The sequence below is a fragment of the Astatotilapia calliptera genome, chromosome 11 (assembly GCF_964374335.1).
Source record: "Astatotilapia calliptera chromosome 11, fAstCal68.1, whole genome shotgun sequence".
NCBI lineage: Eukaryota > Metazoa > Chordata > Actinopteri > Cichliformes > Cichlidae > Astatotilapia > Astatotilapia calliptera.
In genome coordinates, this window is record NC_137432.1 from 25,251,913 (window position 1) to 25,276,776 (window position 24,864).

The 24,864-nt window shown below is 35.1% G+C and overlaps 1 protein-coding gene across 1 annotated transcript in view; it reads left to right on the forward strand.

The window, feature by feature from the left end:
* LOC113031347 (uncharacterized) overlaps positions 1–24,864 on the forward strand; it is a 91,802-nt gene that overhangs the window by 35,794 nt on the left and 31,144 nt on the right. The window lies entirely within an intron of this gene.

The following is a 24,864-nucleotide window of genomic DNA, read 5'->3' on the forward strand; positions in this document are numbered from 1 at the left end:
TTCCATTTTAGCAAAGTTCCTTTGCTTCTGCAAAGTTTTTACAATTTCTGCAACTTTTCAGCTTTTTCAGCTACTTTTTGCATACAGCTTCAGCTTTAAGCATCCACACTGCATTTTCGCAGGAAATGCAAATTTTTCTAGTTGTGTGGATGCTTAAGCATCCACACTATTGAGTTCCTGTTTCTCTTTATTCTTTATTATTATTATTATTATTCTTAGGACTTCCGTACACTTTTCGCCGTTTAACTACTTCCACAATTTTTGTGCTATTTTCACCGTTCAAACTTTAAACTATTCAGCTATTTTTGCTCTTTCCTGCTATATCTTTTGGTATTTTTAACTATTAAACTTTTTAAAATATTCCACTTTTTTCCTTTAATTTGTCCCATTGAAATGAATGGGAAACTTCAGCAATTCTGCTAAAATTTGCTTGTTTTTGAAACTTAACTACTTCCTCATATTTTCACCTAGAACAACCATTCAAATTTTAAAATGTTCACAAATTATTGGGCTATTCAGGTATGATTCAGCTTTTTCAAATCTTCTACTGTTTTACTTTTATGCCTCTTAAAGTTTTGAGTTGCAAAATTGTGATTTTTCACAAAATACATGCGTTGTTATGGTTGCTATGCTCTTGGCTTCCAGTGTGTCACTGAAGGTTTTGCAGTCTTCTCTTCATGTCCGAACAACTGTTTGCTACTTGCTCAATTTTCACTCAACTTCCACAAATTATACATCAAAACGTAGGTATTTTTGCTGGCTTTCAGAAAATGTCACCATCATTGTTGTGGGATTTATAGAATTTTTGCAAATCTCCTCAGACTAACACAAGGTCAGAAAACTCTCCATATAAAGTGAATGGAGAGCTTGTTCAAAATCACCGCTGGATTTCTGTAATGAGAGGCATATTCGAATCGTCATATCTCCTTAACGAAGCAAAGTTAAGACATGAGGCTTGTCCCCGAATATCTTCAGACACCCCTGACGCTCACAATTCAAGAATTTCTTTCTCACCTATTACCGTTCTGAAATGAGTTGGACTTGTTTGAGGGTAGGAAATTCGTCCTTCGCTCAGATTTCTTCAGATTTCAAACTGTGGAAATGAACCACTTTTTTCTCTCGTCATAACTTTTTGTTGGATTTCCACAGAGACCTGAAAATTTCCATGATTGTTCACCAAAGCCTGCTGTCTCTTACGGTGAAAGAATGATATTGATACTCCAAATAGATTTCGAGTCACAAAGCGTTGTTTGAGGGCAAGTCAAGGCAGTTTTTGCTTCGCTCTACTCAGTTATGGTGCATTACAAGTCAAATATCTTTAATAATTCATATTTTAATGATAAATTGTAAACACTGGAAGATTCCCCCATCTCTTCTGAACAAAACGGTGTAAGAATGACCGCTCTAGCCCCTACGGTTTGGAAATTATGGTCATTTGTTTGAGGGGAGTCCTCACTATGAGAAATAGGCTGCAATAATCCTGTGCCTCTCTGTGCTGCGTGTGTAAAAAGAGGCACATGTTTTGGCGGGAAAAAGTACACAGGCTCTCTGATTGGTGGATTCAAATTCAGCAGCTCCCAGGCTGACCTAGAAACTTACTTCTCTCTCCCTGTGCATTTTTTTGCTGATTTTTTCATTTAACAAGTATATTTGAGGGACCCTCAGCATGTTCAGCATTTTTTCAGCTGTCCATTTTGCTTTTCCAATTTTTCTGTTTAACTTATTACTATTTTGCTAAATCATACTGTTTCTGCTATTTTATAAGATTTGTGCTTAATATAGTATTTCTGCTTTTAATAGGATTTGTGCTTAATATAGTATTTCTGCTTTTTATAGAATTTGTGCTTAATATAGTATTTCTGCTTTTTATAGAATTTGTGCTTAATATAGTATTTCTGCTTTTTATAGAATTTGTGCTTAATATAGTATTTCTGCTTTTTATAGGATTTGTGCTTAATATAGTATTTCTGCTTTTTATAGTATTTGTGCTAAAACATAGTATTTCTACTAAATGTAGTATTTATGCTTAATCATAGTATTTCTATATATTTCTGCCTGGTCCCCAGGCAGCCAATCCTCTGTGAGGACTTAGACATTCAAATTTTCAAATCAGGTCCTGCACGGTTTCCCAGCCAATCATATATGTGTCCTGAGGCATTCAAATTTGCATATTGGGGACTTCATGGCTTCTAAGCCAGCCAATCATATCTGAGGGCTGAGGAATTCAAATCCACAAATCAGGGCCTGCACAGCTTCCCAGCCAGCCAATCATGTATGTGGGCTCCAGGTATTCAAATTTGCATATTGGGGAATTCGTGGCTTCTAAGTCAACAAGTCATCCGTGTCATATATCTCTAAAAATTCATATTTTAATGATAAATTGTCAACACTTGAAGATTCCCCCATCTCTTCTGAACAAAACGGTGTAAGAATGACCGTTCTAGCTCCTACGGTTAGGAAATTATGGTCATTTGTTTGAGGGGAGTCGTCATTATGAGAAATAGACTGCAATGATCCTGTGTCTCTCTGTGCTGCGTGTGTAAAAAGGATGTACCTGTTTTGGAGGGAAAGAGTGCACAGGCTCTCTGATTGGTGGATTCAAATTCAGCAGCTCCCAGGCTGACCTAGAAACTCACTTTTCTCTCCCTGTGTGTGTGTGTGTGTGTGTGTGTGTGTGTGTGTGTGTGTGTGTGTGTGTGTGTGACAGAGAGAGAGAGAGAGAGAGAAAGGCTTTTAATGGGATGATCTCATTCTAAGATTCAAATTCAATATATTTAGACTGGTTGACTGAATTGGATCTTGTGTGTGTGTCTCTCTGTGCATGTGTGTTTTCTTATGTGTACATATTTGTGATTGTGTGGCTGTTATAGATTTTTTTGCTGATTTTTTTCATTTAACAAGTATAGTTGAGGGACCTTCAGCATGTTCAGCATTTTTTCAGCTGTCCATTTTTGCTTTTCCAATTTTTCTGTTTAAGTTATTACTATTGTGCTAAATCATACTATTTCTGCTATTTTATAAGATTTGTGCCAAATACCGTATTTCTGCCAAATATAGTATTTCTGATTAATTATAGTTTTTTCTACCAAATCATAGTACAGTATTTCTGCTTTTTATAGGGTTTGTGCTTAATATAGTATTTCTGCTTTTTATAGTATTTGTGCTAAATTATAGTATTTCTGCCAAATTATAATATTTGTGCTAAAACATAGTCTTAATTTAAAATTACAATATTCATAGTTCATCACAGTGTCTCTGGTAAATCACAATATTTCTGCTCTGTTGTACTATTTTTCTAAATCATAGTGTTTCTGTAATGTTTAAGTATTTTTGGCTAAATATATTCTTTCTGTTATCTTATACTATTTCTCCTAAATTCTTGTATTTTTGAGAAGTTATCATGTTTCTGGTAAGTTACAATATTTCTGCTAAATTCTGCTATGCTATTGTATTTCTGCCAAGTATTATGTTTCCTCTAAGATATTGCAGTTCTGCTAAGTTATTCCATTTTAGCAAACTTCTTTTGCTTCTGCAAAGTTTTTACAATTTCTGCAACTTTTCAGCTTTTTCAGCTAGTTTTTGCATACAGCTTCAGCTTTAAGCATCCACACTGCATTTTCGCAGGAAATGCAAATTTTTCTAGTTATTGTGTGGATGCTTAAGCATCCACACTATTGAGTTCCTGTTTCTCTTTATTCTTTATTATTATTATTATTATTCTTAGGACTTCCGTACACTTTTCGCCGTTTAACTACTTCCACAATTTTTGTGCTATTTTCACCGTTCAAATTTTAAACTATTCAGCTATTTTTGCTCTTTCCTGCTATATCTTTTGGTATTTTTAACTATTAAACTTTTTAAAATATTCCACTTTTTTCCTTTAATTTGTCCCATTGAAATGAATGGGAAACTTCAGCAATTCTGCTAAAATTTGCTTGTTTTTGAAACTTAACTACTTCCTCATATTTTCACCTAGAACAACCATTCAAATTTTAAAATGTTCACAAATTATTGGGCTATTCAGGTATGATTCAGCTTTTTCAAATCTTCTACTGTTTTACTTTTATGCCTCTTAAAGTTTTGAGTTGCAAAATTGTGATTTTTCACAAAATACATGCGTTGTTATGGTTGCTATGCTCTTGGCTTCCAGTGTGTCACTGAATGTTTTGCAGTCTTCTCTTCATGTCCGAACAACTGTTTGCTACTTGCTCAATTTTCACTCAACTTCCACAAATTATACATCAAAACGTAGGTATTTTTGCTGGCTTTCAGAAAATGTCACCATCATTGTTGTGGGATTTATAGAATTTTTGCAAATCTCCTCAGACTAACACAAGGTCAGAAAACTCTCCATATAAAGTGAATGGAGAGCTTGTTCAAAATCACCGCTGGATTTCTGTAATGAGAGGCATATTCGAATCGTCATATCTCCTTAACGAAGCAAAGTTAAGACATGAGGCTTGTCCCGGAATATCTTCAGACACCCCTGACGCTCACAATTCAAGAATTTCTTTCTCACCTATTACCGTTCTGAAATGAGTTGGACTTGTTTGAGGGTAGGAAATTCGTCCTTCGCTCAGATTTCTTCAGATTTCAAAGTCTGGAAATGAACCACTTTTTTCTCTCGTCATAACTTTTTGTTGGATTTCCACAGCGACCTGAAAATTTCCATGATTGTTCACCAAAGCCTGCTGTCTCTTACGGTGAAAGAATGATATCGATACTCCAAACAGATTTCAAGTTACAAAGCGTTGTTTGAGGGCAAGTCAAGGCAGTTTTTGCTTCGCTCTACTCAGTTATGCTGCATTACAAGTCAAATATCTTTAATAATTCATATTTTAATGATAAATTGTTAACACTGGAAGATTCCCCCATCTCTTCTGAACAAAACGGTGTAAGAATGACCGCTCTAGCCCCTACGGTTAGGAAATTATGGTCATTTGTTTGAGGGGAGTCGTCACTATGAAAAGTAGGCTGCAATAATCCTGTGCCTCTCTGTGCCTGCGTGTGTAAAAAGGTGCACCTCTTTTGGCGGGAAAACGTAAACAGGCACTCTGATTGGTGGATTCAAATTCAGCAGCTCCCAGGCTGACCTAGAAACTTACTTCTCTCTCCCTGTGTGTCTGTGTGTGTGTGTGTGTCTGTGTGTGACAGAGAGAGAGAGAGAGAGAGAGAGAGAAAGCCTTTTAATGGGATGATCTCATTCTAAGATTCTAATTTAATATATTTAGACTGGGTGACTGAATTTGATCTTGGTAGTGTGTCTCTCTGTGCATGTGTGTTTCCTTATGTGTACATATTTGTGATTGTGTGGCTGTTATAGATTTTTTTGCTAATTTTTTTCATTTAACAAGTATATTTGAGGGACCCTCAGCATGTTCAGCATTTTTTCAGCTGTCCATTTTGCTTTTCCAGTTTTTCTGTTTAAGTTATTACTATTGTGCTAAATCATACTGTTTCTGCTATTTTATAAGATTTGTGCTTAATATACTATTTCTGCTTTTATAGGATTTGTGCTTAATATAGTATTTCTGCTAAATTTAGTATTTCTGATTAATTATAGTTTTTCTACTAAATCATAGTACAGTATTTCTGCTTTTTATGGGATTTGTGCTAAAACAAAGTATTTCTACTAAATGTAGTATTTGTGCTTAATCATACCATTTCTGCTTTTTATAGGATTTGTGCTTAATATAGTATTTCTGCTAAATTATAGTATTTCTGCCAAATTATAATATTTGTGCTAAAACATAGTCTCAATTTAAAATTACAATATTCATAGTTCATCACAGTGTCTCTGGTAAATCACAATATTTCTGCTCTGTTGTACTATTTTTCTAAATCATAGTGTTTCTGTAATGTTTAAGTATTTTTGGCTAAATATATTCTTTCTGTTATCTTATACTATTTCTCCTAAATTCTTGTATTTTTGAGAAGTTATCATGTTTCTGGTAAGTTACAATATTTCTGCTAAATTCTGCTATGCTATTGTATTTCTGCCAAGTATTATGTTTCCTCTAAGATATTGCAGTTCTGCTAAGTTATTCCATTTTAGCAAACTTCTTTTGCTTCTGCAAAGTTTTTACAATTTCTGCAACTTTTCAGCTTTTTCAGCTAGTTTTTGCATACAGCTTCAGCTTTAAGCATCCACACTGCATTTTCGCAGGAAATGCAAATTTTTCTAGTTATTATTATTATTCTTAGGACTTCCGTACACTTTTCGCCGTTTAACTACTTCCACAATTTTCAGCCGATTTTCACCGTTCAAATTTTAAACTATTCAGCTATTTTTGCTCTTTCCTGCTATATCTTTTGCTATTTTTAACTATTATACTTTTTAAAATATTCCACTTTTTTCCTTTAATTTGTCCCATTGAAATGAATGGGAAACTTCAGCAATTCTGCTAAAATTTGCTTGTTTTTGAAACTTAACTACTTCCTCATACTTTCACCTAGAACAACCATTCAAATTTTAAAATGTTCACAAATTATTGGGCTATTCAGGTATGATTCAGCTTTTTCAAATCTTTTACTGTTTTACTTTTATGCCTCTTAAAGTTTTGAGTTGCAAAATTGTGATTTTTCACAAAATACATGCGTTGTTATGGTTGCTATGCTCTTGGCTTCCAGTGTGCCACTGAAGGTTTTGCAATTTTCACTTCATGTCCGAACAACTGTTTGCTACTTGCTCAATTTTCACTCAACTTCCACAAATTATACATCAAAACGTAGGTATTTTTGCTGGCTTTCAGAAAATGTCACCATAATTGTTGTGGGATTTATAGAATTTTTGCAAATCTCCTCAGACTAACACAAGGTCAGAAAACTCTCCATATAAAGTGAATGGAGAGCTTGTTCAAAATCACCGCTGGATTTCTGTAATGAGAGGCATATTCGAATCGTCATATCTCCTTAACGAAGCAAAGTTAAGACATGAGGCTTGTCCCCGAATATCTTCAGACACCCCTGACGCTCACAATTCAAGAATTTCTTTCTCACCTATTACCGTTCTGAAATGAGTTGGACTTGTTTGAGGGTAGGAAATTCGTCCTTCGCTCAGATTTCTTCAGATTTCAAAGTCTGGAAATGAACCACTTTTTTCTCTCGTCATAACTTTTTGTTGGATTTCCACAGAGACCTGAAAATTTCCATGATTGTTCACCAAAGCCTGCTGTCTCTTACGGTGAAAGAATGATATCGATACTCCAAATAGATTTCAAGTTACAAAGCGTTGTTTGAGGGCAAGTCAAGGCAGTTTTTGCTTCGCTCTACTCAGTTATGGTGCATTAGAAGTCAAATATCTTTAATAATTCATATTTTAATGATAAATTGTAAACACTGGAAGATTCCCCCATGTCTTCTGAACAAAACGGTGTAAGAATGACCGTTCTAGCCCCTACGGTTAGGAAATTATGGTCATTTGTTTGAGGGGAGTCGTCACTATGAGAAATAGACTGCAATAATCCTGTGCCTCTCTCTGCTGCGTGTGTAAAAAGATGCACCTTTTTTGGCGGGAAAACGTAAACAGCCACTCTGATTGGTGGATTTAAATTCGGCAGCTCTCTCCCTCTGTGTCTGTTTGTGTGTGTGTGTGTGTGTGTGTGTGTGTGTGTGTGTGTGTGTGTGTGTGTGTGTTTAGTGGGAGAGAGAGGACCCTGCCCTTATTTGGCAGCATGTCATTGTAGGATTTAAATTGAATATAGTTAGACTGATTGACTGGATTAGAGCCTGTGTTTGTGTGTCCCTCTCTGCATTTCTGTTTCAATATGCCTCCATATTTGTAATTTTGTAAGTTATTGCTATTCTGCTAAATCATAGCATTTCTGGTACTTTTCGGTACTTGTGCTAAATACAGTATTTCTGCTAAATTATAGTATTTCTGCTTTATTATACTATTTGTGCTAAAACATAGTATTTCTACTAAATGTAGTATTTCTGCTTTTTATACTATTTGTGCTAAATTATAATATTTCTGCTTTTTATACTATTTGTGCTAAATTATAATATTTCTGCTTTTTATACTATTTGTGCTAAATTATAATATTTCTGCTTTTTATACTATTTGTGCTAAAACATAGTATTTCTACTAAATGTAGTATTTCTGCTTTTTATACTATTTGTGCTAAATTATAATATTTCTGCTTTTTATACTATTTGTGCTAAATTATAATATTTCTGCTTTTTATACTATTTGTGCTAAATTATAATATTTCTGCTTTTTATACTATTTGTGCTAAAACATAGTATTTCTACTAAATGTAGTATTTCTGCTTTTTATACTATTTGTGCTAAATTATAATATTTCTGCTTTTTATACTATTTGTGCTAAATTATAATATTTCTGCTTTTTATACTATTTGTGCTAAAACATAGTATTTCTACTAAATGTAGTATTTATGCTTAATCATACTATTTCTGCTTTTTATAGGATTTGTGCCTAATATAGTATTTCTGCTTTTTATAGGATTTGTGCTTAATAATATAGTATTTCTGCTAAATTATAGTATTTCTGCTTTTTATAGTATTTGTGCTAAAACATAGTATTTCTACTAAATGTAGTATTTATGCTTAATCATAGTATTTCTATATATTTCTGCCATGTCCCCAGGCAGCCAATCCTCTGTGAGGACTTAGACATTCAAATTTTCAAATCAGGGCCTGCACGGTTTCCCAGCCAATCATATATGTGTCCTGAGGCATTCAAATTTGCATATTGGGGCCTTCATGGCTTCTAAGCCAGCCAATCATATCTGAGGGCTGAGGAATTCAAATCCACAAATCAGGGCCTGCACAGCTTCCCAGCCAGCCAATCATGTATGTGGGCTCCAGGTATTCAAATTTGCATATTGGGGAATTCGTGGCTTCTAAGTCAACAAGTCATCCATGTCGTATATCTCTAAAAATTCACATTTTAATGATAAATTGTTAACACTGGAAGATTCCCCCATCTCTTCTGAACAAAACGGTGTAAGAATGACCGCTCTAGCCCCTACGGTTAGGAAATTATGGTCATTTGTTTGAGGGGAGTCCTCACTATGAGAAATAGGCTGCAATAATCCTGTGCCTCTCTCTGCTGCGTGTGTAAAAAGATGCACCTGTTTTGGCGGGAAAAAGTACACAGGCTCTCTGATTGGTGGATTCAAATTCAGCAGCTCCCAGGCTGACCTAGAAACTTAGTCCTCTCTCCCTGTGTGTGTGTGTGTGTGTGTGTGTGTGTGTGTGTGTGTGTGTGTGTGTGTGTGTGTGTGTGTGTGTGTGTGTGTGTGTGTGTGTGTGTGTGTGTTTAGTGGGAGAGAGAGAACCCTACCCTTATTTGGCAGCATGTCATTGTAGGATTTAAATTGAATATAGTTAGACTGATTGACTGGATTAGAGCCTTTTGTTTGTGTGTCCCTCTCTGCATTTCTGTTTCAATATGCCTCCATATTTGTAATTTTGTAAGTTATTGCTATTCTGCTAAATCATAGTATTTCTGGTACTTTTCGGTACTTGTGCTAAATACAGTATTTCTGCTAAATTATAGTATTTCTGCTTTATTATACTATTTGTGCTAAAACATAGTATTTCTACTAAATGTAGTATTTCTGCTTTTTATACTATTTGTGCTAAATTATAATATTTCTGCTTTTTATACTATTTGTGCTAAATTATAATATTTCTGCTTTTTATAGGATTTGTGCTAAAACATAGTATTTCTACTAAATGTAGTATTTATGCTTAATCATAGTATTTCTATATATATCTGCCAGATCCCCAGGCAGCCAATCCTCTGTGAGGACTGAGAAATTCAAATTTTCAAATCAGGGCCTGCACGGCTTCCCAGCCAATCATATATGTGTCCTGAGGCATTCAAATTTGCATATTGGGGCCTTCATGGCTTCTAAGCCAGCCAATCATATCTGAGGGCTGAGGAATTCAAATCCACAAATCAGGGCCTGCACAGCTTCCCAGCCAGCCAATCATGTATGTGGGCTCCAGGTATTCAAATTTGCATATTGGGGAATTCGTGGCTTCTAAGTCAACAAGTCATCCATGTCATATATCTCTAAAAATTCATATTTTAATGATAAATTGTCAACACTTGAAGATTCCCCCATCTCTTCTGAACAAAACGGTGTAAGAATGACCGCTCTAGCCCCTATGGTTAGGAAATTATGGTCATTTGTTTGAGGGGAATCCTCACTATGTGAAATAAACTGAAAGAAGCAGGTCTATGTCTCTGTGCTGCGTGTGTAAAAAGATGCACCTGTTTTGGCGGGAAAACGTAAACAGCCTCTCTGATTGGTGGATTCAAATTCAGCAGCTCCCAGGCTGACCTAGAAACTTAGTCCTCTCTCCCTGTGTGTGTGTGTGTGTGTGTGTGTGTGTGTGTGTGTGTGTGTGTGTGTGTGTGTGTGTGTGTTTAGTGGGAGAGAGAGGACCCTGCCCTTATTTGACAGCATATCATTGTAGGATTTAAATTGAACATAGTTAGACTGGTTGACTGGATTAGAGCCTGTGTTTGTGTGTCCCTCTGTGCATTTGTGTTTCAATAAGTTATTACTATTCTGCTAAATCATAGTATTTCTGGTACTTTTCGGTACTTGTGCTAAATACAGTATTTCTGCTAAATTATAGTATTTCTGCTTTTTATAGGATTTGTGCCTAACATAGTATTTCTGCTAAATTATACTATTTCTGCTTTTTATAGGATTTGTGCTTAACATAGTATTTCTGCTAAATTATAGTATTTCTGCTTTTTATACTATTTGTTCTAAATTATAGTATTTCTGCTTTTTATAGGATTTGTGCTTAATATAGTATTTCTGCTAAATTATAGTTTTTCTTCTTTTTATAATATTTGTGCTAAAACATAGTATTTCTACTAAATGTAGTATTTATGCTTAATAATAGTATTTCTATATATTTCTGCCAGGTCCCCAGGCAGCCAATCCTCTGTGAGGACTGAGACATTCAAATTTTCAAATCAGGGCCTGCACAGTTTCCCAGCCAATCAAATAAGTGTCCTGAGGCATTCAAATTTGCATATTGGGGCCTTCGTGGCTTCTAAGCCAGCCAATCATATCTGAGGGCTGAGGAATTCAAACCCACAAATCAGGGCCTGCACGGCTTCCCAGCCAGCCAATCACATATGTGGTCTCAGGCATTCAAATTTGCATATTGGGGAATTCGTGGCTTCTAAGTCAACAAGTCATCCATGTCATATATCTCTAAAAATTCATATTTTAATATTAAATTGTCAACACTTGAAGATTCCCCCATCTCTTCTGAACAAAACGGTGTAAGAATGACCGTTCTAGCCCCTACGGTTAGGAAATTACGGTCATTTGTTTGAGGGGAGTCGTCACTATGAGAAATAGACTGCAAAAATCCTGTGTCTCTCTGTGCTGCTGCGTGTGTAAACAGATGCACCTGTTTTGGTGGGGAAAAGTGCACAGCCTCTCTGATTGGTGGATTCAAATTCACCAGCTCCCAGGCTGACCTAGAAACTTACTTCTCTCTCCCTGTGTGTGTGTGTGTGTGTGTGACAGAGAGAGAGAGAGAGAGAGAGAGAGAGAGAAAGGCTTTTAATGGGATGATCTCATTCTAAGATTTAAATTCAATATATTTAGACTGGCTGACTGAATTGGATCTTGTGTGTGGGTCTCTCTGTGCATGTGTGTTTCCTCATGTCTACATATTTGTGATTGTGTGGCTGTAATTAATTTTTTTGCAGATTTTTGTCATTTAACAAGTATATTTGAGGGACCCTCAGCATGTTCAGCATTTTTTCAGCTGTCCATTTTGCTTTTCCAATTTTTCTGTTTAACTTATTACTATTGTGCTAAATCAAACTATTTCTGCTATTTTATAAGATTTGTGCTTAATATACTATTTCTGCTTTTATAGGATTTGTGCTTAATATAGTATTTCTTCTAAATGTAGTATTTATGCTTAATCATACTATTTCTGCTTTTCATAGTATTTGTGCTTAATATAGTATTTCTGCTAAATTTAGGATTTCTGATTAATTATAGTTTTTCTACTAAATCATAGTACAGTATTTCTGCTTTTTATGGGATTTGTGCTAAAACAAAGTATTTCTACTAAATGTAGTTTTTGTGCTTAATCATACCATTTCTGCTTTTTATAGGATTTGTGCTTAATATAGTATTTCTGCTAAATTATAGTATTTCTGCCAAATTATAATATTTGTGCTAAAACATAGTCTCAATTTAAAATTACAATATTCATAGTTCATCACAGTGTCTCTGGTAAATCACAATATTTCTGCTCTGTTGTACTATTTTTCTAAATCATAGTGTTTCTGTAATGTTTAAGTATTTTTGGCTAAATATATTCTTTCTGTTATCTTATACTATTTCTCCTAAATTCTTGTATTTTTGAGAAGTTATCATGTTTCTGGTAAGTTACAATATTTCTGCTAAATTCTGCTATGCTATTGTATTTCTGCCAAGTATTATGTTTCCTCTAAGATATTGCAGTTCTGCTAAGTTATTCCATTTTAGCAAACTTCTTTTGCTTCTGCAAAGTTTTTACAATTTCTGCAACTTTTCAGCTTTTTCAGCTACTTTTTGCATACAGCTTCAGCTTTAAAGCATCCACACTGCATTTTCGCAGGAAATGCAAATTTTTCTAGTTGTGTGGATGCCCTCAATGGGCATCCACACTATTGAGTTCCTGTTTCTCTTTATTCTTTATTATTCCGGGTGTTTCCGTACACTTTTCGCCGTGGATCTACTTCCACAATTTTTGTGCTATTTTCACCATTCAAACTCTAAACTGTTCTGCTCTTTCTGCTAATGCCGGCTATGACTTTTGGTGTTTATTACTATTATACTTTTTAAAATATTACACTTTTTTCCTTTAATTTGTCCCATTGAAATGAATGGGAAACTTCCACAATTCTGCTAAAACTTTCTTGTCTTTGAAACTTAACTACTGCCTCATACTTTCACCTAGAAACTCCATTCAAACTTTAAAATGTTCTCAAATGATTTGGCTATTCCTGTATGATTCAGCTTTTTCAGATCTTCTACCGTTTTAATCTTATCCCTCTTTGAGTTTTCAGTTGCAAAATTGTGATTTTTCAGAAAATACATGCGTTGCTATGGTTGCTATGCAATTAACTCAGAGGGGACAGTGAAACTGTTTGAATTTTCTCTTCATATCCAAACAACTTCTTGCTACTTGCTCAATTTTCACTCAACTTCCACAAATTATACATCAAAACGTAGGTATTTTTGCTGGCTTTCAGAAAATGTCACTATCATTGTTGTGGGATTTATAGAATTTTGGCAAATCTCCTCAGACCAACACAATGTCGGAAAACTCTCCATATAAAGTCAATGGAGAGTTTGTTCAAAATCACGGCTGGATTTCTGTAATGAGAGGCATATTCGAATCGTCATATCTCCTTAACGAAGCAAAGTTAAGACATGAGGCTTGTCCCCGAATATCTTCAGACACCCCTGACGCTCACAATTCAAGAATTTCTTTCTCACCTATTACCGTTCTGAAATGAGTTGGACTTGTTTGAGGGTAGGAAATTTGTCCTTCGCTCAGATTTCTTCAGATTTCAAACCCTGGAAATGAACCACTTTTTTCTCTCGTCATAACTTTTTGTTGGATTTCCACAGAGACCTGAAAATGTCCATGACTGTTCACCAAAGCCTGCTGTCTCTTATGGTGAAAGAATGATATCGATACTCCAAATAGATTTCGAGTTACAAAGCGTTGTTTGAGGGCAAGTCAAGGCAGTTTTTGCTTCGCCTCTACTGAGTTACAGTGTATTACAAGTCATATATCTTTAATAATTTATATTTTATCTCTGAATTATGAAGACCTGAAGATTCCCCCATCTCTTCTGAACAAAACAATGTCTGAATGACCATTCTAGCCTCTACAGTTAGGAAATTATGGCCATTTGTTTGAGGGGAATCCTGAATGTCAGAAATACACTGAAGAAAACTCACACCTCTCTCTGTGTCTGTGTGTGTAAGGGCTGACTACAGCAGGTGCAGCTAATTTAACTGACCTACATATTCCAAGCCCAGACTCTCAACAGCTCCTGTTCCCTTTATTCTCTGTGTATGTGTGTCTGTGTATCAATATTTCTCCAATGTTTAGGTATTACTCCTCAATCATAGTATTTCTGCTAAAACAAAGTACTTCTGCTACATCTTAGTACTTCTGCTAAATCATAGTATTTTTGCTAAATCATAGTATTTTTGCAAAATCATGGTATTTGTGCAAAATCATGGTTTTGAGGCCAAATCATAATATTTCTGTTATTTTATAATATATGTGCTGAATATATTATATGTGCCAAATCATAGTATTTATCCCAAATTATAGTATTTATGCCAAATTATAGTATTTCTGCTAAAAAGCAGAAATGGTCCTTTTTAGCAGGAATTTCTGCCAAAAGATAGTATTTATGTTAAAACATAGTATTTCTGCTAAATCAGAGTATTCCTGCCAAATCATAGTATTTCTACTGAAACATAGTACTTCTGCCCAATCATAGTATTTGTACTGAATGATAGTACTTGTGCCAAATCATAGTATTTGTTCCAAAGCATTGTATTTGTATGGAGTCATAGTATTTCTTCTAAATCATAGTATTTCAATCAAATCTCAGTAGTTGTTGTTAAAACGCAGAATTATTGCCAAATCATAGTATTTGTACCCAATCATAGTATTTCTGCTAAATCATAGCATTTGTGCCAAATCATGGTATTTGTGCAAAAACATAGTATGTCTGAAAAACCATAGTATATCTCTTATGTTATAGTATTACTACTAAGGCATAGTACTTATATGTGTATGGAGTAATAGTATTTCTTCTAAATCATAGTATTTCAATCAAATCTCAGTAGTTGTGTTAAAATGCAGTATTATTGCCAAATCATAGTATTTGTACCCAATCATAGTATTTTTGCCATGTCATCGTATTTGTGCTGAATCATGGCATTTTTGCCAAATCGTGGTATTTGTGCCCAATTAATAATTCTGTTATGTTATAGTATTACTACTAAGTCGTAGAATATCTGTTATGTTATAGTGTATCTGCGGAATATAGTATTTGTGCCAAATCGTAGTATTTATACCAAATCACAGTATTTGTGCTAAAACATAGTATTTGTGCCATATTGTGGCATTTGTGCAAGAACATTGAACTGTTATGTTATAGTATTACTACTAAGTCATAGTATTTCTGCGTTGTTATAGTATTTGTGCTAAAACGTAATATCTCTGCCAAGTCATAGAATTACTGCAATTTCATAGTTTTTTTAGGAAATCTGTTATGTTATAGTATTACTACTAAGTCATAGTATTTCTGCCAAATCATAGTATTTGTGCCAAAGCATCGTATTTGTATGGAGTCATAGTATTTCAATCAAATCTCAGTAGTTGTTGTTAAAATGCAGTATTATTGCCAAATCATAGTATTTGTACCCAATCATAGTATTTTTGCCAAATTGTGGTATTTGTGCCCAATTAATAATTCTGTTATGTTATAGTATTACTACTAAGTCGTAGAATATCTGTTATGTTATAGTGTATCTGCGGAATATAGTATTTGTGCCAAATCGTAGTATTTATACCAAATCACAGTATTTATGCTAAAACATAGTATTTCTGCCATATTGTGGCATTTGTGCAAGAACATTGAACTGTTATGTTATAGTATTACTACTAAGTCATAGTATTTCTGCCAAATCATAGTATTTGTGTGAATTTGTATACTGTAATATCACTGTAGTATGTAGTGGCTAAGTAGGGGGTGTTTACAGTGTAAATAGGTCATCTCTTGTGTTGGAGTTCCCTCTTGTGGCGCATTTTGGGTAGTGCCTTAGTAAACGTGAACTCTGTAAGAAGTGGTATCAGACTGATTTGTAGTGGAGGATTTTGTTGCCAGTTTTCTTAATCATAGAAACCACACCATATCACCTCTCCACATCCTCCTACTGTATGCCATACCTCCCTGTACCATCCATCTGACCGCCAATAAACTCCACCTGTGGTAATCTAATCCCTGGATGTCAGCCTCTCCTTCTGACCGAGGATAGTTACTATTGCAGCACCACCCAGCATTAAACTGACGTACACCATTCTTTACAATAGTATTTGTGCTAAAAAGTAGTATTTCTGCCAAATCATAGTATTACTGCTATTTCATAATATTTAAGCGAAATTACAGTGTTTCTGCAAAAACATTGCATTTCTGCTAAATCATAGTATTTCTGTAAACGTATAGTACTTGTACTCAATTATAATATTTGTGACAAAGTGTAGTATTTGTACCAAAACATAGTATTACTGGTAAATCATAGTATTTGAGCCAAATCATAGTATTTGTGCTAAAACATAGTATTTCTTCCAAATCATAGTATTTGTGCCAAAGCATAGTATTTCTTCCAAATCACAGTATAACTGCACAATAAAGGTTCTTGAGCCACATCAGTGTTTGTGCCAAATCTTAGTATTTCTTCTAAATCCTAGTAATTCTGCTCAATGATAGAATTTCTGCTATGCTATAGTACTTTTTTCCTAGATTGTAGTACTTCTCCTAAGTCAAAGTATTTCATGTAAATCATACTATTTCTACCGAGTCCCAGTGTTTCTGCTAAATCATAAATAATGTTTTAGCACAAATTGTAGGATTTGGCAGAATTTTCTGTCTTCCAGCACAAATGCTATGATTTGGCAGGAAAAAAATATTATTTAGTATAAATACTAAGTTTTAGCAGAAAAACTATGTTTAAACTTTAAAAAATTCTGCTATTTCTGCTGATGTGTGTTATCACTTTTGACCATTGAAATGAATGGAACACATTATCAATGGCCTCACTGATTTTGCATGCTGGACTGAGCTGTGTTTTAGCTCAGTGAGATAAGCGTCCGTTCTCAGACTGGGAGGCCTGGGTTCAAATCCCGCTTATGGCAACATTTCTTTCAGTCAACAGTTAAACTTTGTTAACTCTTTTCAACACAAATTTCAGCTTTTTCACCCCTTTTCAACACAATTTTCAGTTTTTTCACCACTTTTCAGCACAAATACCAGCTTTTCAGCTGTTTTCAGCAAAAACCTCTTTTCAGCAGAAATTCTGCTCATTCAACTCTTTTCAGCAAAATTTTCAGTTTTTTCTGCTGTTTTCAGAAAAAAAACTCTTTTCAGCAAAATTCTGCTGATTGAACTCTTTTCAGAAGAGTTTTTTGTTCAGTTACGTGAGAACCAGTTTGGCTCAATGAGTAGCTGAAAAATATCAGCCTCTTCTGCTGTTTTAGCAGGATTTCAGAGTTCAGCTTTTTCACTTGTATTAAGCACAAATTTCAGTTTCTTTACCTCATTTCACAACAAAGTTCTTCCTCTTCACCTCTTTTCTGCTAATTTGAGCTTCTGCCCCACAGTGCACATTTTCCCTCTCATCATATCTTTGCTTGTGACCAGAACTCATTTGGCTCAGAGGATAGGGCAGCTGCCGTGAGACCCGGTGGCAGAGGTTCGAATCCTACCTGTGACAGTTGCTACACATGTTCCCTGCTTGCATGCGCGCTGCTTTCTTGACACTCTCCAGTGTGTCATTACACATACAGCCATCTTCAGCAAGCACTTCTGCTTCTACACCTCTTTTCAGCTCATCTTTTTGCTTCTTTGCCTCTTTTCAGCAGAAATTCTTCTGATTCACATCTTTTCTGCCAAATGTTTAGCCATTTCACCTCTTATCAGCACAATTCTAAGCAGCTTCTGCTAATTTCACAAGAATTGTCAGTCTCTCCACCTCTTTTTTGTGTGAATGAGTTTGGTGCAGTGAGGTGAGTTGCCGCCTTTAGACCAGAAGGGCCAGGTTCGAATCCTGCTCAGGGCAATGTTTTTTGTTTTGTTTTTCAACTTTTTCAGCTTTTTTCAGCAGACATCTTCAGCGTTAAGGCATCCACACAGCATTTTCGCAGGAAATGCAAATTTTTCTAGTTATTATTCTAGTTGCTTCCGTACACTTTTCGCCGTTAAACTACTTCCACAATTTTCAGCCGATTTTCACCGTTCAAATTTTAAACTATTCAGCTATTTTTGCTAATTCCTGCTATGATTTTTGCTATTTTTAACTATTATACTTTTTAAAATATTCCACTTTTTTCCTTTAATTTGTCCCATTGAAATGAATGGGAAACTTCAGCAATTCTGCTAAAATTTGCTTGTTTTTGAAACTTAACTACTTCCTCATATTTTCACCTAGAACAACCATTCAAACTTTAAAATGTTCACAAATTATTGGGCTATTCAGGTATGATTCAGCTTTTTCAAATCTTTTACTGTTTTACTTTTATGCCTCTTAAAGTTTTGAGTTGCAAAATTGTGATTTTTCACAAAATACATGTGTTGTTATGGTTGCTATGCTCTTGGCTTCCAGTGTGCCACTGAAGGTTTTGCAATTTTCACTTCATGTCCGAACAACTTCCTGCTACTTGCTCAATTTTCACTCAACTTCCACAAATTATACATCAAAACGTAGGCATTTTTGCTGGCTTTCAGAAAATGTCACCATCATTGTTGTGGGATTTATAGAATTTTTGCAAATCTCCTCAGACTAACACAAGGTCAGAAAACTCTCCATATAAAGTGAATGGAGAGCTTGTTCAAAATCACCGCTGGATTTCTGTAATGAGAGGCATATTCGAATCGTCATATCTCCTTAACGAAGCAAAGTTAAGACATGAGGCTTGTCCCCGAATATCTTCAGACACCCCTGACGCTCACAATTCAAGAATTTCTTTCTCACCTATTACCGTTCTGAAATGAGTTGGACTTGTTTGAGGGTAGGAAATTCGTCCTTCGCTCAGATTTCTTCAGATTTCAAACTGTGGAAATGAACCACTTTTTTCTCTCGTCATAACTTTTTGTTGGATTTCCACAGAGACCTGAAAATTTCCATGATTGTTCACCAAAGCCTGCTGTCTCTTACGGTGAAAGAATGATATCGATACTCCAAATAGATTTCGAGTTAGAAAGCGTTGTTTGAGGGCAAGTCAAGGCAGTTTTTGCTTCGCTCTACTCAGTTATGGTGCATTACAAGTCAAATATCTTTAATAATTCATATTTTAATGATAAATTGTAAACACTGGAAGATTCCCCCATCTCTTCTGAACAAAACGGTGTAAGAATGACCGCTCTAGCCCCTACGGTTTGGAAATTATGGTCATTTGTTTGAGGGGAGTCCTCACTATGAGAAATAGGCTGCAATAATCCTGTGCCTCTCTGTGCTGCGTGTGTAAAAAGAGGCACATGTTTTGGCGGGAAAAAGTACACAGGCTCTCTGATTGGTGGATTCAAATTCAGCAGCTCCCAGGCTGACCTAGAAACTTACTTCTCTCTCCCTGTGCATTTTTTTGCTGATTTTTTCATTTAACAAGTATATTTGAGGGACCCTCAGCATGTTCAGCATTTTTTCAGCTGTCCATTTTGCTTTTCCAATTTTTCTGTTTAACTTATTACTATTGTGCTAAATAATACTATTTCTGCTATTTTATAAGATTTGTGCCTAATATAGTATTTCTGCTAAATTACAATATTTCTGCTTTTTATACTATTTGTGCTAAAACATAGTATTTCTACTAAATGTAGTATTTATGCTTAATCATACTATTTCTGCTTTTTATGGGATTTGTGCCTAATATAGTATTTCTGCTTTTTATAGGATTTTTGCTCAAACATAGTATTTCTACTAAATGTAGTGTTTATGCTTAATCATCCTATTTCTGCTTTTTATAGGATTTGTGCTTAATATAGTATTTCTGCTAAATTATAGTATTTCTGCTTTTTATAGTATTTGTGCTAAAACATAGTATTTCTACTAAATGTAGTATTTATGCTTAATCATAGTATTTCTATATATTTCTGCCAGGTCCCCAGGCAGCCAATCCTCTGTGAGGACTGAGAAATTCAAATTTTCAAATCAGGGCCTGCACGGCTTCCCAGCCAATCATATATGTGTCCTGAGGCATTCAAATTTGCATATTGGGGCCTTCATGGCTTCTAAGCCAGCCAATCATATCCTAGGGCTGAGGAATTCAAATCCACAAATCAGGGCCTGCACAGCTTCCCAGCCAGCCAATCATGTATGTGGGCTCCAGGTATTAAAATTTGCATATTGGGGAATTCGTGGCTTCTAAGTCAACAAGTCATCCATGTCATATATCTCTAAAAATTCATATTTTAATGATAAATTGTCAACACTTGAAGATTCCCCCATCTCTTCTGAACAAAACGGTGTAAGAATGACCGCTCTAGCCCCTATGGTTAGGAAATTATGGTCATTTGTTTGAGGGGAATCCTCACTATGTGAAATAAACTGAAAGAAGCAGGTCTATGTCTCTGTGCTGCGTGTGTAAAAAGATGCACCTGTTTTGGCGGGAAAACGTAAACAGCCTCTCTGATTGGTGGATTCAAATTCAGCAGCTCCCAGGCTGACCTAGAAACTTAGTCCTCTCTCCCTGTGTGTGTGTGTGTGTGTGTGTGTGTGTGTGTGTGTGTGTGTGTGTGTGTGTGTGTTTAGTGGGAGAGAGAGGACCCTGCCCTTATTTGACAGCATGTCATTGTAGGATTTAAATTGAACATAGTTAGACTGGTTGACTGGATTAGAGCCTGTGTTTGTGTCTCCCTCTGTGCATTTGTGTTTCAATAAGTTATTACTATTCTGCTAAATCATAGTATTTCTGGTACTTTTCGGTACTTGTGCTAAATACAGTATTTCTGCTAAATTATACTATTTCTGCTTTTCATAGGATTTGTGCTTAATATAGTATTTCTGCTAAATTATAGTTTTTCTTCTTTTTATAATATTTGTGCTAAAACATAGTATTTCTACTAAATGTAGTATTTATGCTTAATAATAGTATTTCTATATATTTCTGCCAGGTCCCCAGGCAGCCAATCCTCTGTGAGGACTGAGACATTCAAATTTTCAAATCAGGGCCTGCACAGTTTCCCAGCCAATCAAATAAGTGTCCTGAGGCATTCAAATTTGCATATTGGGGCCTTCGTGGCTTCTAAGCCAGCCAATCATATCTGAGGGCTGAGGAATTCAAATCCACAAATCAGGGCCTGCACGGCTTCCCAGCCAGCCAATCACATATGTGGTCTCAGGCATTCAAATTTGCATATTGGGGAATTCGTGGCTTCTAAGTCAACAAGTCATCCATGTCGTATATCTCTAAAAATTCATATTTTAATATTAAATTGTCAACACTTGAAGATTCTCCCATCTCTTCTGAACAAAACGGTGTAAGAATGACCGTTCTAGCCCCTACAGTTAGGAAATTACGGTCATTTGTTTGAGGGGAGTCCTCACTATGAGAAATAGACTGCAAAAATCCAGTGTCTCTCTGTGCTGCTGCGTGTGTAAACAGATGCACCTGTTTTGGTGGGGAAAAGTGCACAGCCTCTCTGATTGGTGGATTCAAATTCACCAGCTCCCAGGCTGACCTAGAAACTTACTTCTCTCTCCCTGTGTGTGTGTGTGTGTGTGTGTGTGTGTGTGTGTGTGTGTGTGTGAGACAGAGAGAGAGAGAAAGCCTTTTAATGGGATGATCCCATTGTAAGATTCAAATTCAATATATTTAGACTGGTTGACTGAATTGGATCTTGTGTGTGTGTCTCTCTGTGCATGTGTGTTTCCTCATGTGTACATATTTGTAATTGTGTGGCAGTCATAAATTTTTTTGCTGATTTTTGTCATTTAACAAGTATATTTGAGGGAACCTCAGCATGTTCAGCATTTTTTCAGCTGTCCATTTTGATTTTCCAATTTTTCTTTTTAACTTATTACTATTGTGCTAAATCACACTATTTCTGCTATTTTATAAGATTTGTGCTTAATATACTATTTCTGCTTTTATAGGATTTGTGCTTAATATAGTATTTCTGCTTTTCATAGGATTTGTGCTAAAACAAAGTATTTCTACTAAATGTAGTATTTATGCTTAATCATACCATTTCTGCTTTTTATAGGATTTGTGCTTAATATAGTATTTCTGCTAAATTATAGTATTTCTGCCAAATTATAATATTTGTGCTAAAACATAGTCTTAATTTAAAATTACAATATTCATAGTTCATCACAGTGTCTCTGGTAAATCACAATATTTCTGCTCTGTTGTACTATTTTTCTAAATCATAGTGTTTCTGTAATGTTTAAGTATTTTTGGCTAAATATATTCTTTCTGTTATCTTATACTATTTCTCCTAAATTCTTGTATTTTTGAGAAGTTATCATGTTTCTGGTAAGTTACAATATTTCTGCTAAATTCTGCTATGCTATTGTATTTCTGCCAAGTATTATGTTTCCTCTAAGATATTGCAGTTCTGCTAAGTTATTCCATTTTAGCAAACTTCTTTTGCTTCTGCAAAGTTTTTACAATTTCTGCAACTTTTCAGCTTTTTCAGCTACTTTTTGCATACAGCTTCAGCTTTAAGCATCCACACTGCATTTTCGCAGGAAATGCAAATTTTTCTAGTTATTATTCTAGTTGCTTCCGTACACTTTTCGCCGTTAAACTACTTCCACAATTTTCAGCCGATTTTCACCGTTCAAATTTTAAACTATTCAGCTATTTTTGCTAATTCCTGCTACGATTTTTGCTATTTTTAACTATTATACTTTTTAAAATATTCCACTTTTTTCCTTTAATTTGTCCCATTGAAATGAATGGGAAACTTCAGCAATTCTGCTAAAATTTGCTTGTTTTTGAAACTTAACTACTTCCTCATATTTTCACCTAGAACAACCATTCAAACTTTAAAATGTTCACAAATTATTGGGCTATTCAGGTATGATTCAGCTTTTTCAAATCTTTTACTGTTTTACTTTTATGCCTCTTAAAGTTTTGAGTGTCAAAATTGTGATTTTTCACAAAATACATGTGTTGTTATGGTTGCTATGCTCTTGGCTTCCAGTGTGCCACTGAAGGTTTTGCAATTTTCACTTCATGTCCGAACAACTTCCTGCTACTTGCTCAATTTTCACTCAACTTCCACAAATTATACATCAAAACGTAGGTATTTTTGCTGGCTTTCAGAAAATGTCACCATCATTGTTGTGGGATTTATAGAATTTTTGCAAATCTCCTCAGACTAACACAAGGTCAGAAAACTCTCCATATAAAGTGAATGGAGAGCTTGTTCAAAATCACCGCTGCATTTCTGTAATGAGAGGCATATTCGAATCGTCATATCTCCTTAACGAAGCAAAGTTAAGACATGAGGCTTGTCCCCGAATATCTTCAGACACCCCTGACGCTCACAATTCAAGAATTTCTTTCTCACCTATTACCGTTCTGAAATGAGTTGGACTTGTTTGAGGGTAGGAAATTCGTCCTTCGCTCAGATTTCTTCAGATTTCAAACTGTGGAAATGAACCACTTTTTTCTCTCGTCATAACTTTTTGTTGGATTTCCACAGAGACCTGAAAATTTCCATGATTGTTCACCAAAGCCTGCTGTCTCTTACGGTGAAAGAATGATATCGATACTCCAAATAGATTTCGAGTTAGAAAGCGTTGTTTGAGGGCAAGTCAAGGAAGTTTTTGCTTCGCTCTACTCAGTTATGGTGCATTACAAGTCAAATATCTTTAATAATTCATATTTTAATGATAAATTGTAAACACTGGAAGATTCCCCCATCTCTTCTGAACAAAACGGTGTAAGAATGACCGCTCTAGCCCCTACGGTTTGGAAATTATGGTCATTTGTTTGAGGGGAGTCCTCACTATGAGAAATAGGCTGCAATAATCCTGTGCCTCTCTGTGCTGCGTGTGTAAAAAGAGGCACATGTTTTGGCGGGAAAAAGTACACAGGCTCTCTGATTGGTGGATTCAAATTCAGCAGCTCCCAGGCTGACCTAGAAACTTACTTCTCTCTCCCTGTGCATTTTTTTGCTGATTTTTTCATTTAACAAGTATATTTGAGGGACCCTCAGCATGTTCAGCATTTTTTCAGCTGTCCATTTTGCTTTTCCAATTTTTCTGTTTAACTTATTACTATTGTGCTAAATAATACTATTTCTGCTATTTTATAAGATTTGTGCCTAATATAGTATTTCTGCTAAATTACAATATTTCTGCTTTTTATACTATTTGTGCTAAAACATAGTATTTCTACTAAATGTAGTATTTATGCTTAATCATACTATTTCTGCTTTTTATGGGATTTGTGCCTAATATAGTATTTCTGCTTTTTATAGGATTTTTGCTCAAACATAGTATTTCTACTAAATGTAGTGTTTATGCTTAATCATCCTATTTCTGCTTTTTATAGGATTTGTGCTTAATATAGTATTTCTGCTAAATTATAGTATTTCTGCTTTTTATAGTATTTGTGCTAAAACATAGTATTTCTACTAAATGTAGTATTTATGCTTAATCATAGTATTTCTATATATTTCTGTAAAATTATGATATTATTTTATGCCATGTTATACCCCTAATTAAAGATTGTGAATTATTATGTAGTTTTAGTTTGCATTATTCTCCTGAATTAGAAGAAGCTGATAACTATTGCATTAGTTAAACTGATTTGCATTACATTAAATTGCTGACTTGTTGTGAATGAATGATATTGTTTTATGATGCATTATATTGCTGAGTTATAAGAAATACTGTTCGCAGAAGGTTATTGTCTAATTTGTCTGAGTAGAAGAGAACAGAGTGTGCTGGAGTTTTCTGCCCCATTTCAGCAGGAGCAGATAAACAGGGAGCCAAGGTCGTAGCTTAGGCGCTGTGTGAGAGAGAGCATGTGAATGTTTAGGCTTTTTATGATAAGGTGGAGGCACCAGAGGTTATAAAAGTTTGAGCAATGCTCCAC